The following is a 17,969-nucleotide window of genomic DNA, read 5'->3' on the forward strand; positions in this document are numbered from 1 at the left end:
TCAGCTTCATTTTGAAGCAGCTGACCGCTTCGGAGGCTAAATTTTATTTAAGGTATACAAGTTTCATGTATTTTCTATATACAGATCTAGGAACATAGTGATATTCCCCATCCTTCCCTCCCTCCCACCCACGTTCCAACCCTTCTTCCTCCTCCCTCTCCTATTTCCATTAATTTTTACAAAAATCTATTTTCAGTTCACTTTATATTCCTAAGGGTAACTCTACACTAAGAGTTCAGATAGTATAAAGGAAAAAATACTGTTGTGGGGGCTGGTGCTGTGGCACAGCAGGTTAAAGCCCCAGTCTGCATTGCAGGCATCCCGTAAGGGTGCAGGTTCAAGTCCTAGCCGTTCCACTTCCAACCCAGCTCTCTGCTATGGCCTGGGAAGGCAGTGGAAGATGGCCCAAATCCTTGGGCCCCTGCACCCACGTGGGAGACCTGGAAGAGGCTCCTGCTTTGGATCAGTGCTGCTTCAGCCATTATGGCCAACTGGGGAGTGAACCAGCAGATAGAAGACCTCTCTCTGCCTCTGTCTCTCTGTAACTCTTTCAAATAAATAAAATAAATCTCTAAAAAAATACACTTGAACAAATTTTTAGGTAGACAATAAAAACAGAGAAGACTCAAGTCAATAGCAGACATGAAAATGCGACAATGCATATGATAACACAGAAACATCACTGCCCATTATAGATTGTGAAAAGCACATGCCAACAAATTTGAGAACCATTAAGAGAAAGATAAGGGCCGGCGCCACGGCTCACTAGGCTAATCCTCCACCTGTGGCACCGGCACACTGGGTTCTAGTCCCGGTTGGGGCACTGGATTCTGCCCCGTTAGGAATCTAAAACATATTGTCGGGAATCTTCAGGATACTATTAAAAAAACCAACATTCGGGTTCTAGGAGTTCCTGAAGGCATGGAGAGGGAGAAAGGATTAGAAGGCCTTTTTAGTGAGATATTAGCAGAAAATTTCCCAGGTTTGGAGAAGGACAGAGAAATCCTAGTACAGGAAGCTCACAGAACCCCTAATAAACACGACCAAAAGAGATCCTCACCACGACACGTTGTAATTAAACTCTCCACAGTGAAACATAAAGAAAAGGATCCTAAAATGTGCAAGAGAGAAACGTCAGATTACTCTCAGAGGATCTCCAATCAGAATCACAGCTGACTTCTCATCAGAAACTCTACAAGGTAGGAGGGAATGGTGAGATATAGCCCAGGTACTAAGAGAGAAAAACTGCCAGCCCAGAATATTATATCCTGCTAAGCTATCATTTGTGAATGAAGGTGAAATAAAGACTTTTCATAGCAAACAGAAATTGAAAGAATTTGTCACCACTCGTCCAGCCCTGCAAAAGATGCTTAAAGATGTGTTACACACAGAAACACAGAAACACGGTCATCAATATGAAAGAAGATAAAGGAAGGAAACCTCACAGCAAAAGATCACAGGGAATTCAAAGCATATATTAGAACTTATCTTTGGCAAATGGCAGGGCAAAGTTACCACTTTTCATTAGTCACATTGAACGTAAATGGCCTGAACTGTCCAGTTAAAAGACACAGATTGGCTGATTGGGTTAAGGAACAAAACCCATCTATTGGCTGCTTACAAGAAACACATCTTTCCAACAAAGATCCATACAGACTGAAAGTGAAAGGCTGGAAAAAGATATACCATGCCAACAGAAATGAAAAAAGAGCAGGCATAGCCATCTTAATATCGGACAACATAAACTTTACCACAAAAACTGTTGAGACAAAGAGGGACACTATATCATGATTAAGGGATCAATACAACAAGAAGATATAACAATTATCAATGTATATGCACCTAACTACATGGCACCGGTTTATCTAAAAGATTTGTTAAGGGACTTAAAGGGAGACTTAGACCCCAATACAATAGTACTGGGGGACTTCAATACTCCACTCTCAGAAATAGACAGATCAACAGGACAGAAGATCAACAAGGATACAGTAGATTTAAACGACACTATAGCCCAAATGGATCTAACAGATATCTACAGAACTTTCAATCCTACAGCTAAAGATTTTACATTCTTCTCAGCAGTACATGGAACCTTCTCTAGGATTGACCACATACTAGGCCATAAAGCAAGTCTCAGCAAATTCAAAAGAATTAGAATCATACCATGCAGCTTCTCAGATTATAAAGGAATGAAGTTGGAAATTAGCAACTCAGGAATCCCTAGAGCATACGCAAACACATGGAGATTGAACAACATGCTCCTGAATGAACAATGGGTCATAGAAGAAATTAAAAGAGAAATCAAAAATTTTCTGGAAGTAAATGAGGATAACAGCACAACATACCAAAACTTATGGGACGCAGCAAAAGCAGTGTTAAGAGGAAAGATTATATCAATAGGTGCCTACATCAAGAAACTGGAAAGGCACCAAATAGATGAGCTTTCAGTTCACCTCAAGGATCTAGAAAACCTACAGCAAACCAGACCCAAATCTAGTAGGAGAAGAGAAATAATTAAAATCAGAGAAGAAATCAAGAGGATTGAATCAAAAGAAAAAAAAAACATTACAAAAAATCAGCCAAATGAGGAGCTGGTTTTTTGAAAAAATAAACAAAATTGACACCCCATTGGACCAACTAACTAAAAAAAGAAGAGAAAAGACCCAAATCAATAAAATCAGAGATGAAACAGGAAACGTAACAACAGACACCACAAATAAAAAGAATCATCAGAAATTATTACAAGGACTTGTATGCCAGCAAACAGGGAAACCTATCAGAAATGGATAGATTCCTGGACACATGCAACCTACCTAAATTGAACCAGGAAGACATCGAAAACCTAAACAGACCCATAACTGAGACAGAAATTGAAACAGTAATAAAGGCCCTCCCAACAAAGAAAAGCCCAGGACCAGGTGGATTCACTGCTGAATTCTACCAGACATTTAAAGAAGAACTGACTCCAATTCTTCTCAACCAATCCAAACAATCGAAAAAGAGGGAATCCTCCCAAATTCTTTCTATGAAGCCAGCATCACCTTAATTCCTAAACCGGAAAAAGATGCAGCATTGAAAGAGAATTACAGACCAATATCCCTGATGAACATAGATGCAAAAATCCTGAATAAAATTCTGGCCAATAGAATGCAACAACACATCAGAAAGATCATCCACCTAGACCAAGTGGGATTTATCCCTGGTATGCAGGGATGGTTTAATGTGCGCAAGACAATCAATGTGATACACCACATTAACAGACTGCAGAAGAACAACCATATGATTATCTCAATAGATGCCAAGAAAGAATTTGATAAAATTCAACACCCGTTCATGATGAAAAGTCTAAGCAAACTGGGTTTGGAAGGAACATTCCTCAATACAATCAAAGCAATCTATGAAAAACCCACGGCCAACATCCTATTGAATGGGGAAAAGTTGGAAGCATTTCCACTGAGATCTGGTACCAGACAGGGATGCCCACTCTCACCACTGCTATTCAATATAGTTCTGGAGGTTCTAGCCAGAGCTATTAGGCAAGAAAAAGAAATTAAAGGGATACAAATTGGGAAGGAAGAACTCAAACTATCCCTCTTTGCAGATGATATGATTCTTTCTTTAGGGGACCCAAAGAACTCTACTAAGAGACTATTGGAACTCATAGAAGAGTTCGGCAAAGTAGCAGGGTATAAAATCAATGCACAAAAATCAACAGCATTTGTATACACAGGCAATGCCATGGCTGAGAAAGAACTTCTATGATCAATCCCATTCACAATAGCTACAAAAACAATCAAATACCTTGGAATAAACTTAACCAAGGACGTTAAAGATCTCTATGATGAAAATTACAAAACCTTAAAGAAAGAAATAGAAGAGGATACCAAGAAATGGAAAAATCTTCCATGCTCATGGATTGGAAGAATCAACATCATCAAAATGTCCATTCTCCCAAAAGCAATTTATAGATTCAATGCAATACCAATCAAGATACCAAAGACATTCTTCTCAGATCTAGAAAAAATGATGCTGAAATTTATATGTAGACACAGGAGACCTCGAATAGCTAAAGCAATCTTGTACAACAAAAACAAAGCTGGAGGCATCACAATACCAGATTTCAGGACATACTACAGGGCAGTTGTAATCAAAACAGCATGGTACTGGTACAGAAACAGATGGATAGACCAATGGAAGAGAATTGAAACACCAGAAATGAACCCAAACATCTACAGCCAACTTATATTTGATCAAGGATCCAAAACCTATCCCTGGAGTAAGGACAGTCTATTCAATAAATGGTGCTGGGAAAATTGGATTTCCACGTGCAGAATCATGAAGCAAGACCCCTACCTTTCACCTTACACAAAAATCTACTCAACATGGATTAAAGACTTAAATCTATGACCTGACACCATCAAATATTAGAGAGCATTGGAAAAACCCTGCAAGATATAGGTGCCGATAATGACTTCTTGGAAAACACCCCAGAAGCACAGGCAGTCAAAGGAAAAATTAACATTTGGGATTGCATCAAATTGAGAAGTTTCTGTACTACAAAAGAAACAGTCAGGAGAGTGAAGAGACAACCGACAGAATGGGAAACTATATTTGCAAACTATGCAACTGATAGAGGGTTGATAACCAGAATCTACAAAGAAATCAAGAAACTCCACAACATCAAAACAAACAACCCACTTAAGAGATGGTCCAAGCACCTCAATAGACATTTTTCAAAAGAGGAAATCCAAATGGCCAACAGACACATGAAAAAATGTTCAAGATCACTAGCCATCAGGGAAATGCAAATCAAAACCACAATGAGGTTTCACCTCACCCCAGTTAGAATGGCTCACATTCAGAAATCTACCAACAATAGATGCTGGAGAGGATGTGGGGAAAAAGGGACACTAACCCACTGTTGGTGGGAATGCAAACTGGTAAAGCCACTATGGAAGTCAGTTTGGAGATTCCTCCGAAACCTGAAGATAACCCTACCATTCAACCCAGCCATCCCACTCCTTGGAATTTACCCAAAGGAAATTAAATTGGCAAACAAAAAAGCAGTCTGCACATTAATGTTTATTGCAGCTCAATTCACAATAGCTAAGACCTGGAACCAACCCAAATGCCCATCAACAGTAGACTGGATAAAGAAATTATGGGACATGTACTCTATAGAATACTATACAGCAGTCAAAAACAACGAAACCCAGTCATTTGCAACAAGATGGAGGAATTTGGAAAACATCATGCTGAGTGAATTAAGCCAGTCCCAAAGGGACAAATATCATATGTTCTCCCTGATTGGCGACAACTAACTGAGCACCAAAGGGGAAACTTGTTGAAGTGAAATGGACACTGTGAGAAACAGTGACTTGATCAGCTCTTGTCCTGAAGGTTGATGTATTTGTAATACTTTATCCATTTTAGTATTTTTTTGTTCTAGTACCATTGGTTGAACTCTGTAATTAACACACAATTATTCTTAGGAGTTTAAATTTTAACTGACTTGATCAGCCCTCACCCTGACTGTTGATGAGCCGCTTAATATGTTATCCCTCTTAGTATTTTTTTGTTTGTTCTACTTAATACTTTTGGTTGAATACTGTAATCAATACACAATTCTTCTTAAGTGCTGAAACTTAACTGAAAAGTGATCACTGTTAAATATAAGAGTGGGAATAAGAGAGGGAAGAGATGTGCAATTCGGGACATGCTCAAGCTGACTTACCTCAAACAGTAGAGTTAGAAACATACCAGGGGATTCGAATTCAATCCCATTGAGGTGGCATGTACCAATGCCATCTCACTAGTCCCACTGATCAATTTCTGTTCACAATTGATCGTAATGATAGGACTAAGAACCAAAGGGATCACATAAACAAGAATAGTGTCTGCAAATACTAGCTGATAGAATCAAAAAGGGAGAGAATGGTCCAACATGGGAAGTGAGATACACAGCAGACCCATAGAATGGCAAATGTCCTAACAGCACTCTGGCCTCAGAATCAGCCCTTAAGGCATGCGGATCCGGCTGAAATGCCCATGAGAGTATTTCAGGCATGGAAAGCCAAGACACTCGGGGGGGGGGGACCTAAATGAAAGATCTCCGTGAGTGAGATCCCAGTGGAAAGAACGGGTCATCAAAGAAGGAGGTACCTTTCTCTGAAGGGAGGAGAGAACTTCCACTTTGACCATGGCCTTGTCTAAAAATTATCAGAGTCAGTGAACCCAGGGGACTTCCATAGCCTTGGCAGCTCATGACAAGAGCCTAGGGTGATTACTGATGCCATAAACAAGAGTGTCAATTTGTTAAGTCAACAACAGGAGTCACTGTGCACTTACTCCTCATGTAGGATCTTTGTCCTTAGTGTGCTGTACATTGAGATTTAATGCTATAACTAGTACTCAAACAGTATTTTTCACTTTATGTTTCTGTGTGGGAGCAAACTGTTGAAATCTTTACTTAATGTATGCTAAACTGATCTTCTGTATATAAAGAGAATCGAAAATGAATCTTGACGTGAATGGAAGGGGAGAGGGAGTGGATAAGGGGAGGGTTGCGGGTTGGAGGGACGTTATGGGGGGGAAGTCATTGTAATCAATATTCTCTACTTTGGAAAGTTATATTCATTAAATAAAAGTTAAAAAAATGTAGTACAAAATGATTTTTTTTTAAAATGAGGAAGTGAGGGATAACTGGAAATTACTCAACATGATTATCTGAGTAATGCTTTCCTCTACAAAAGCAATATGAAATATGTCAAAAGCTGTCAATATATATATGTCTATAGAAATTTGGAAATTACTTAAAAACTTGCCATAACCTGAGGAGTACTTAAAAATGGCATCTGAGGGGCAGGCGCTATGGATCACTTGGTTAATCCTCTGCCTGCAGCACCAGCATCCCATATAGTTGCCAGGTTCTCATCCCAGTTGCTCCTCTTCCACTCCAGCTCTCTGCTGTGGCCCGAGAAGTCAGTGGAGGATGGCCCAAGTGCTTGGGCCCTGCACCTACGTGGGAGACTAGGAAGAAACACCTGGCTCCTGGCTCCGGGTTGGCATAGCTCCAGCTGTAGTGGCCATTTGGGGGGTGAACCAATGGAAGGAAGACCTTTCTCTCTGTCTCTAGCTCTCTCACTGTCTAACTCTGTCAAATAAATAAAAAATGAAATAAATTAAAAAATGTTATATGAATTTTGGTAAAAGTGAGATTTGGGAAACTGAATAATTTTGTATTTAGATCTTCCTTCCCCTTTCTGCATAGTAGAATAAGATTGAACTTCCCTAAAGCAAAAATCCAAAACCCCAAACCTCCAAAGTTCAAACCCTGCTCACCATAAGAGAGAAATTCCAGACCTGACATCATATGAGGTATTTGGTAAAATTGTAAGCACACTAAAAATATTATATAAACCTATGAACAGTCCACATTTAAATGAGTTTCAAGATTAGACTTGAGTCCTATCCATTATTTTTCACTAAGAAATCTATAAATATTACAAAATTTAAAAATTCTATTTCCAATCTTTTTATATGAAGATTGAAAATCAACAAGTCCAGACTAACAGGAAAAATGAGCAGCTGAGCAGTCATTAGAGGAGGCAACATTAAGAAAGGGCTGCCTTTTCTTAACCAAAGTGATTTTTCTCTGGAAATCCCACTAGGAGGCCTGTCTGAATTTGAGCCAACCCATGGCTAACCTTGTAAGAAAAGGTTTCTTCCCCTCTGAGAGACTTATTGAAAACAAGAAGTAGCAGTAGTTGAACACTGAGAATACTGGAGGTTATGAAAACTATTGGAGCAAATGCATAGTACGTGAAAAACAATTTAACAGAAAAGCTGGAAATGGGATGTTATGGATTGAAGTTTTGTACCCACCTCAAAATTCACATGCTGAAGCCTTTATCTCAAGTGTGGCAATATTTGGAGATCGGACTTCTAAGGAATTAATTAAATCCTTCACCTCACCACAGTTAGAATGAATGTCATTCCTAAATATACAATTTTCAAAAGAGGAAATCCAAATGGCCAACAGACACATGAAAAAATGTTCAGGATCATTAGCAATCAGGGAAATGCAAATCAAAACCTCAATGAGGTTTCACCTCACCCCGGTTAGAATGGCTTACAAAAGGAAATCTACAAACAACAGATGCTGGTGAGGATGTGGGGAAAAAGGGCCACTAACCCATTGTTGCAGGGAATGCAAACTGGGAAAGCCGCTATGGAAGTCAGTTTGGAGACTCCTCCGAAACCTGAATATAATCTACCATACAACTCAGCCATCCAACTACTTGGAATTTACCCAAACAAAAGTAAATTGGGAAACAAAAAAGCAGTCTGCATCTTAATGTTTATTGCAGCTCAATTCACAATAGCTAAGACCTAGAATCAACCTAAATGCCCATCAACAGTAGACTGGATAAAGAAATTATGGGACATGTACTCTATAGAATACTATACAGCAGTAAAAACAATGAAATCTGGTCATTTGCAACAAGATGGAGGAATCTGGAAAACATCATGCTGAGTGAAATAAGCCAGTCCCAAAGGACAAATATTATATGTTCTCCCTGATCGGTGACAACTAACTGAGCACCTAAAAGGAAACCTGTTGAAGTGAAATGGGCACTATGAAAAACGGTGACTTGATCAGCCCTTGCCCTGGCTGTTGATGAACAACTTAATACTTTATCCCTCCTAGTATTTTTATTGTTTGTTCTACTTAATACCATTGGTTGAAGTATTTAATTCACACACAATTATTCTTAGGTGTTGAAATTTAACTGAAAAGTGATCCCCATTAAATATAAGAGTGGGAATAAGAGAGGGAGGAGATGTACAGTTTGGCACATGCTCAATTGGACTTACCCCTAATAGTAGAGTTAGAAATGTAGAGTTTCCAATTCAATCCCATCAAGGTGGCATGTTCCAATGACATCTAACTACTCAAAATGATCAGTTTCAGTTCATAATTGATCATATTGATAGTATTAAGTGTCAAAAGGATCACATAAATAAGACTAGTGTCTGCTAATACTGATAGAGTTAAAAAGCAGAGAACAATCCAACATGGGAAGCAGGATACACAGCAGACTCATAGAATGGCAGATGTTCTCAACAGCACTCTGGCCTGAGAATCAGCCCTTAAGGCATTTGGATCTGGCTGAAGAGCCCATGAGAGTATTTTAGGCATGGAAACTCAAGACACTGTGGCAAAAAAAAAAAAAAAGACCTAAATGTAAGACCTCTGTGTGTGAGATCTCAGAGGAAAGAGTGAGACATCAAAGAAGGAGGTACCTTTGTCTGAAGGGAGGAGAGAACTTCCACTTCAACTATGGCCTCATCTAAATAAGATCAGAGTTGGCGCACTCAAGAGGCTTCCATTGCCTTGGCAGTTCATGACAAGAGCCTAGGGTGATTACTGACGTCATAAATAAGAGTGCCAATTGTTAAATCAACAACAGGAGACACTGTGAACTTACTCCCCATGTAGGATATCTGTCCTCAATGTGTTGTACTATGGGAATTAATGGTATAACTAGTACTCAAACAGTGTTTGTGTTTCTGTGTGGGTGCAAACTGTTGGAATCTTTACTTAGTATTTACTAAATTTATCCTCTGTATATAAAGATAATTGAAAATGAATCTTGATGTGAATGGGATGGGAGAGGGAATGGGAGATGGGATGGTTGTGGGGGGGAGGGAGGTTATGGGGGTAAAAAGCTGTTATAATCCAAAAGTTGTACTTTGGAAATTCATATTTATTGAATAAAAGTTTAAAAAGTTGTACTTTGGAAATTTATTTTTATTAAATAAAGTTAAAAAAATAAAATATGTAAAAAAATAAACCTAATTCCCAAAACCATCACATTACTAAAGAAAAACATATAAGGAAGGTTATGAGATACTGGTCTAGGCAAAGAATTCTTGTGTAAGATCCCAGAAGCACAGGTAATAAAGGAAATATAAATAGACAAATGTAATTACATCAAGCAAGAATTTGCTGCACAAAAAATGAAATAATTAACAAAGTGAAGAGGTAATCAACAGAATGGGAAAAATATTTGCCTTCAATAAAGGATTAATATCCAAAATATATAAGGAGCTCAAGGAATTTAACAACAAAACACACAATCAAGTTAAAAATGGACAAATGACATGACAAACATTTTTCAAAGGATGAAATAAAAATAGCTACCAGAAGATGAAAAAAAAAAAAAACTCAGGATCAATACTCATCAGGGAAATGCAAATAAAAATCACAATGAGGTGTCACCTCACCCCAGTTAGAATGGCTATCATCCAAAATCAAAAAATGACAAATGCTGGCCATAATCAATAATAAGCATTCTGAAATAAGCATTAAAACTACCTCCATTTATCTAGTTTTCTAGTGCTTTCTAGTGTATACATCATAGTCTTCTTCTTTGGTTTGTTTATTCTCATCTCCCTCTTTTGAAACATAGAATTGTTCTATAGGTCAATCTTTGATATTCTTTCTAATGACTTTTACTACCCTGTATGTACTAATGATTTCCAAATTTGTCTCTCCAGAGCAGGAACCCTCCATCATTCAGATTGGTATATCATACTGCCTACTTGTGATCTCTCTTTGGTTATCTATTGTGTATTTAAATCCTAACAGGTCCAAAATGCTACTAATGTTATTCTTTCTCATACCTGTCCCTATATAGTTTTTCTTATTTAAAACTCTAAAAGTAAAATCTACTTTCAGTATGTGTTAAAACCTGTCTTCTGGACACGGTGGCAAAAAAAAAAAAAAAGACCTAAATGAAAGATCTCTGTCAGTGAGATCCCAGTGGAAAGAAGGGGCCATCAAAGAAGGAGGTACTTTCCTCTGAAGGGAGGAGAGAACTTCCACTTTGACTATGACCATGTCTAAATAAGATCGGAGTTGGTGAACTCAAGAGGCTTCCATAGCCTTGGCAGCTCACAACAAAGAGCCTCGGGTGATTACTGATAAGAGTGTCAATTGTTAAGTCAACAAGAGTAGTCACTGTGAACTTACTCCCTATGTAGGATCTCTGTCCTTAATGTGTTGTACTGTGTGAATTAACAGTGTAACTGGTACTCAAACAGTGCTCTATATTTTATGTTTCTGTGTGGGTGCAAAATGTTGAAGTCTTTACTTAATACACACTAAATTGATCTTCTGAATATAAATATAATTGAAAAAGAATCTTGATGTGAATGGAATGAGAGAAGGAATGGGAGATGGGATGGTTGTGGGTGGGAGGGAGTTTATGGGGGGGGAAAGCCACTATAATTCAAAAGTTGTACTTTGGAAATTTATATTTATTAAAAAAGTTAAAAAAATAAAAATTAAAAATAAAAAAACCTGTCTTCTGGCTAGAATTCCAGGATTTTAATTTGGAGTCTGCTGCATGTGGGCTGTATGAGTTTAGGCAAATCTCTTGGCTTTCTTGTACCTAGTTAATTCCTGTACAGGATGTCTAATATGTTACCTACTCACAGAACTGTGAGGATTAACAACGGTTTAACACATGAACAATACTTAACACAACACTTTTAATTCTGTATTATGTCCTGAAAAGTCTATTATCATCAATACAAAGGTTTCTCTCAGAGTAACACCTTCCAAAATAGATTTTAATGACACACAATCTTGAAAATAGCAATGACAATCAAGCCTGGTTTATTTATTCCTACATATAATGAAGGTAACACTGTCTTTTTGCTTTTGCTTTGATAGAAAGTTTGATGTAAAGTTAATTATTTATTATTAGTAGTGTATTTTCCTGTTCCTACATGTTGCTCTTAAATTTAATCTCACTTATAGAATATTACTATATATTAAATTGCCTATGTGCTTTATGAATAGGAGAAATCAATTTTAAAGGCACAGATAATGAATAAAATGTAATAGTTTTAAATATTCTTTGAATTTTGTATATTTAATGTTTACCTGGAAAATTATTTTATATCATTTAAGGTTTAAAAAATATTTAAAAGTATTACTATGCTGAACTGTTGAGAGCTTTACTTAATATATGCTAAATTAATCTTCTATATATAAAGATAATTGAAAATGAATCTTGATGTGAATGGAAGGGGAGAGGGAACAGGAGAGGGGAGGGTTGTGGGTGGGAGGGAAGTTATGGGTGGGGGGAAAGCCATTGTAATCCATAAGCTGTACTTTGGAAATGTATATTCATTAAATAAAAGTTAAAAAACAAAAAAGTATTACTATGCTGAAAAATATACATGATTACAGCACAGGTTTTACATTACGAAATTAAAAAAATACCATCAGTTATAAAGTGCAATACTAGATAACCTCATTTGTGTGAAGATATTTACTTTGAGAAAATGATTAAAAATATTAGCTGGGAAATAAGATAGTTATGAAAAGAAATCAGTTCTTTTGGAAGAACTTGTGGTTTTACTCACATGAAAATAGAAAATTTCTACTTCTGTAAACTTAAACATATAGTAAATATTTAATTATATTTTTGAAACAGGGTTATTTATGTTACTGGAAAAAAGCACAAAAATCCTACAGATGGCAATGATGCATGTCCCAGTCATGTGAAACAGCCTTGGAGGATTTTCAGTGGCCTTCCTCTAAGATATGCAGATTTTGGGGCCGCTGTTGTAATGCAGTATGTCAAGCCAATACTTGTGACACTGGCATCTTTCATCAGAATGATTCTGATTCAGCTTCATGTCCATGTGCCTAGGAAGTACACAGAAGATATCCCAAGTACTTAGGAACCTGCCTCCCATGTAGGAGACCATGATGATTTTCCAGACTCCTGATTTTGTCCTGGCCTAGATCCAGATTTCGTGGCCATTTTGGGTATGAAGCATTAAATAGAATCTCCATCAATCTCTGCTTCCTTCACATCATCCTTTCCTTTCTCTATTTTCTAAATCCTTGTTTTATTTTAAAGAAAGAGGGAGAGAGAGTGTCTTCCATGCATTGGTCCACTCTCCAAATGGCCCCAAGGCCTGGGCTGGGCCAGGCCAAAGTCTGGAGACAGCAACTCCACGTAGTTTCCCACATATGTGCCAGGGGCCAAAGCACGTGGGGAATCCACTGTTGCTTTCCCAGGTACTCCAACAGAGCTGGTTTGGAAGAAGAGTGGCCAGAACTCAAATTGGTGTTCATATGGAATGCCAGTATTATAGGAGGTGATTCATCCCATTGTGCCCCAACAGTCCTCTCTTCCATCTTCTGTGATGAGCTATTTCTAAAATGCTTTACTATTTCAGAACTAGGGGTTGTGCTATAGGTACCTTTTGTGTTGCACTCTAAGAGTTCTTCATATATTCCAACTGTACCTCAAACATCTCTCTCAGTGCAGACAAAAGTTTCTATTTCATATTTTAAGTGCAGGAAGTGGAGAGAGCTGAAGTCCAGTGAGAACATGTCGATCTCAGTTCAACTAAGTTGTTTTCAGGGGAAAGAGGAAAAGGCAGGCAAGGGATAAGAGTTAAAACTTTGGCAAGGGTCAGTGGCTGTCCATGGCATGTGGTAGCTCTGGAGACTGTCATGATACTTTAAAATAAAGTGGCTTTTGTGGCTTTTTGTCTTTGTTGGTATTGTAGACATATGCTGTTTAATATTACCCAAATTTAAACTTTCTGCAAAAAAAATTTGAAGCAAATTTGAGACAGCATCCCTAAGGAAAAAGTCATTTGCTATAAAATTTTAAGGATACCCAAAGCAAGACCCCAGTTGAGATTCATCAGCATGAACTTGAGAGCTTTTGTCCACTGTTCCTCAGAATTGAACTGGGTTTTGATAGAATAGGAGCCACCACTGCCTCTTGTGTCTTCAGTCTTGCCTTTCTCCACATTCTTCCTGTACGGAAGACAAAAATATGTCTCGCCCTTTTCAACCTCTTCTTTAAACTCCTGCATGCAGTTCAGGAAAGCCACCATTGCATGGTTAAACTTTTTGTCACAGAAAAACCACAACCCCCCAGAACAGTATAATGGCAGCTCCTTAGATTTGTCTGTCAGAGAATCCAGATATGAATAATTTCCATAGGGTACCAGTCAATACCTCTGAAATTTCAGACCCATCTTATTGTCCAGGGCATGAAGCAGCAATACCATCTGGCCCAAAGCAGCATTAATCTCATTCCATTCCACAGGAACACTGGACAGGCAGCACAGCTTGCAGTTATGGATTGTGCCGAAGAGTCTAGTGTGCCAGATATGGAAGGTCGTGTTGAAGACATTGGTCTTCAGCTTGTCCAGCTGCATCTGGGCATAAGACATCTGGTTTTATACACTTTTCAGCTCTTTATCCAGCTCCAGCTGCTGTCATTTTTTAAAATATTTATTTATTTGAAAGTCAGAGTTACATAGAAAGAGAAGGAGAGGGAGAGAGAGAGAGAGAGAGAGAGAGAGAGAGAGGTCTTCCATCCATTGGTTTACTCCCCAATTGGCTGCAACACCCAGAGCTGAGCCAATCCAAAGCCAGGAGCCAGGAACTTCTTCCAGGTCTCCCATGTGGGTGCAGGGGCCCAAGGACTTGGGCCATCTTCTACTGCCCTCCCAGGCCCTAGAAGAGAGCTAGATTAGAAGTAGAGCAGCCAGGTCTCAACCCAGTGCCCATATGGGATTCCTGTGCTTCAGACCAGAGCATTAACCTTCTGTGCCACAGCACTGCCCCCTGTTATTATTTACATTCATTGTATTTTGTCTGATACTCAACTTCCTCCTGATCCAGTCTCTCAGCCTCAGCCTAGACCTTCTCCAGATTTTCTGCCACTATTTTGTGGTTTGTTCCACATCTTCCAGTTCCTGGATTAGCCTTTCCTCCTCCAAGGCTAGCTCCCTTATCCCCTTCTGCAACTGTTCCCTGTCATCCTCATTCATCTGCTCTAAGATCTCCAAACAACATTAGTTCTGACACTCACTGTCAGTGACATGAAGCTGAGTGTCCAGCTGGTCTGAGAATCTGTGCATTCCACACAAAGTGAGTGATCCACACCTGTCTGGCCTGAAATGATGTCAAAAAGGTCCCCAGTGACCTCCAGTCTTGGGCTGAGGTTCTCCTTGGTGCCGCCATCGGTTGCCTTCCCATCAGAGTGAAGCTCTTGGCACTTTCTGTAGCCATCATAATGGCTGGGGGGATGAATCTGCTAGACACCATCCTGGTGAGTTTCAATAAATGCTTCCTCTCCTAAGTTAGCTTCTTCCTCTTGGGTATCTCCTGGTTTGACCTGGGCTGTGGCAAGTAATGGAGCTGTGAGTTCCTGGATGGCAACCTGGTCCAGGATCTTGAAGCTCGTGTCCAGCTTAAGGGGCTGGCTGCAGCGCTAGCACACGAAGCTCACCTGAATGGTGCTGGTGGGCATCTTGGACCCCATCCACATCTTGGGGCCCTAGAGCCAGCCATTCAGATTCAGTCAATTGTGGGGAGGACCGTAGCCTCCGGTCAGCCCAGAACAAGGCCTCCTGAATCGCCATTGCCCAAACTTTATCTCTGAAGAGAACATTTAAATATTGATTAATATAATTTATCCCTTTATGCAATTATACATTTTATTTTTTGACATATCTAGGAAATCTTTGCCTAATTTTATTTTATTTTTGGCAGAGAGAGTGGACAGTGAGAGAGACAGAGAGAAAGGTCTTCCTTTTGCCATTGGTTTACCCTCCAATGGCTGCTGCAGCTGGCGCGCTGTGGCCAGCGCATCACGCTGATCCGAAGCCAGGAGTCAGGTGCTTCTCCTGGTCTCCCATGGGGTGCAAGGCCCAAGCACTTGGGTCATCCTCCACTGCACTCCTGGGCTACAGCAGAGAGCTGGCCTGGAAGAGGGGCAACCGGGACAGAATCTGGCACCCCAACCGGGACTAGAACCCGGTGTGCCGGCGCTGCAAGGCAGAAGATTAGCCTATTGAGCCGCGGCACCGGCCAAGCCTAATTTAAAGTCACAAAAGTTTTATTCTATGATTTTTTTCCTTCAAGAATTATAGTTTTCATACTGCAGTTAGATATGTCGTGAATTTTTTACATTTTTGTTAGTGGAAATTTCTTTTGGAAATTATCATATTGCGCCAGCACCATATTGAAAAGACTATACTTTCTCCCCTGCATTGCAATTGTGACTCTGTAGAAAACCTGTTCACCGTTTGTGTTTCGAACTTTTATAGATCTTCTTTTGTGTCCATTCTTCTGACCTTCTGTATGACATCATCACACTTTAGTATAAATTTATAATTCTTGTAGTCATTTCTCTGATTTTATTATTTTTTTCAGAGTTATTCTCCTAAGAGTTGATATCAACATGTTACTTTTAAAAATAATCAGATTGCTTGCTGGGAAGGGGATTGAGATTGTGTTGAGTCTATAATGTTAAGATAAATCCTGAGATTTTTTTTTTGAGTAAAATGTCTCTCTCCACTTAGAAATATTTAATTTCATATGAATATTAAGTTGTTTTTGTAGGTCTGTCAATATTTCATCAGATGTATATTTTATATTTTAAATGAAATAGTGGTGATTCTAAAATTTTGATTTTTTATTGCTGGTATATAGAAATTTATTTTACTTTTCTGTATTGATTTTGTATCTTCTAGTTTTACTAAACTCACTTTTTGCTCATTACAATTTTGGCTTATGCATCAGAATTTTTGTGTAGCCCAAAGGTTGTCAGTTGTTTCCTTTTTTTTTTTTTTTTTTTTTTTTACAGGCAGAGTGGACAATGAGAGAGAGAGACAGAGAGAAAGGTCTTCCTTTTGCCATTGGTTCACCCTCCAATGGCTGCCGCGGCCAGCGTGCTGCAGCCGGTGCACCACGCTGATCCAATGGCAGGAGCCAGGTGCTTCTCCTGGTCTCCCATGGGGTGCAGGGCCCAAGCACTTGGGCCATCCTCCACTGCACTCCCTAGCCACAGCAGAGAGCTGGCCTGGAAGAGGGGGCAACCGGGACAGCATCCGGCGCCCTGACTGGGACTAGATCCCGGTGTGCTGGTGCCGCTAGGTGGAGGATTAGCCTAGTGAGCTGCGGTGCTGGCCCAGTTGTTTCCTTTCTCAAATTATTGTCTTACTAATGATAGTAAATATTTCTGATTTGTAACAATACAATTATTGTGACAACTTTTTATCACTTTAGTATTAAAGCATCCATAGATAAGTAAATTGATGAGCATATCTGTGTTTCAATAAAACTTTGTTACTAAAGCCTGAAGCTGGCCTACAAATGAGTTTGAAGATGGAGAATTCACACCCCTATTATGTGGTCATTGTTGTAAGTAGAGATCCTCAATACTTCCTTTCAACTTGACTGCTTTTATTTATTTTTATTGCCTCAGCATACTGACTAGAATCTTAACTACAATGTTGAATAACAGTAGTGAAAACAAATTACTATCTTGTTTCTGATATTAAAGGTAAAGTATTTTAATTTCTGTCATTAATTATGTTTTCTGGAGTTTGTTATCCATGCTCTTTCTTATGCTGATGAAGTCCTCTTGTATTTTTAGTTTCCTGAGATTTGTGAAGTCAGGAAAGATTGTTAACTTTGTCAAATGCCTCTATCCACTGAGGCGTTATAGGGACTGGACACCCCTACACAGCCATGGATAGACTATGAAAGCTGCCTCAGGTCTTGGTAAGGGCGGAAAACAGTGACAGGAACTCAGATTCCATCTTGAGACCTACCTTTACTCTGACTGAAGTTATCCCATCTCACAGACACTCACCTGCATGTTCATGCCATGAAACAGGATGAGGTATTTAATGCTGACAGCCCACATGAGCCAAGTCTCACCTACCTTAGCCACAGAAAATTTTTTCACAAAAAGCTCATGTGTTCAGAACCTTAAACAAAGACCCCCTGCCTAGCAACCATATGTCACAATGTGGGCCAAAGATGTTTTGCCCTTTGGAATGCAGGCTAAGGGTCAAGTGTACAGTCAAGTGTACATCTGTGACTGTAGACCCAAGTAGGGGGTGCA

At 39.2% G+C, this 17,969-nt stretch overlaps 1 pseudogene; it reads right to left on the bottom strand.

Moving 5' to 3' along the window:
- Positions 1-13,688: 13,688 nt before the first annotated feature.
- LOC100339945 (beclin-1-like) lies at positions 13,689-15,368 on the bottom strand (annotated as a pseudogene).
- Positions 15,369-17,969: the final 2,601 nt, after the last annotated feature.

The sequence above is a fragment of the Oryctolagus cuniculus genome, chromosome 12 (assembly GCF_051225735.1).
Source record: "Oryctolagus cuniculus isolate XC-2025 breed Fujian yellow rabbit chromosome 12, ASM5122573v1, whole genome shotgun sequence".
Taxonomy (NCBI): domain Eukaryota; kingdom Metazoa; phylum Chordata; class Mammalia; order Lagomorpha; family Leporidae; genus Oryctolagus; species Oryctolagus cuniculus.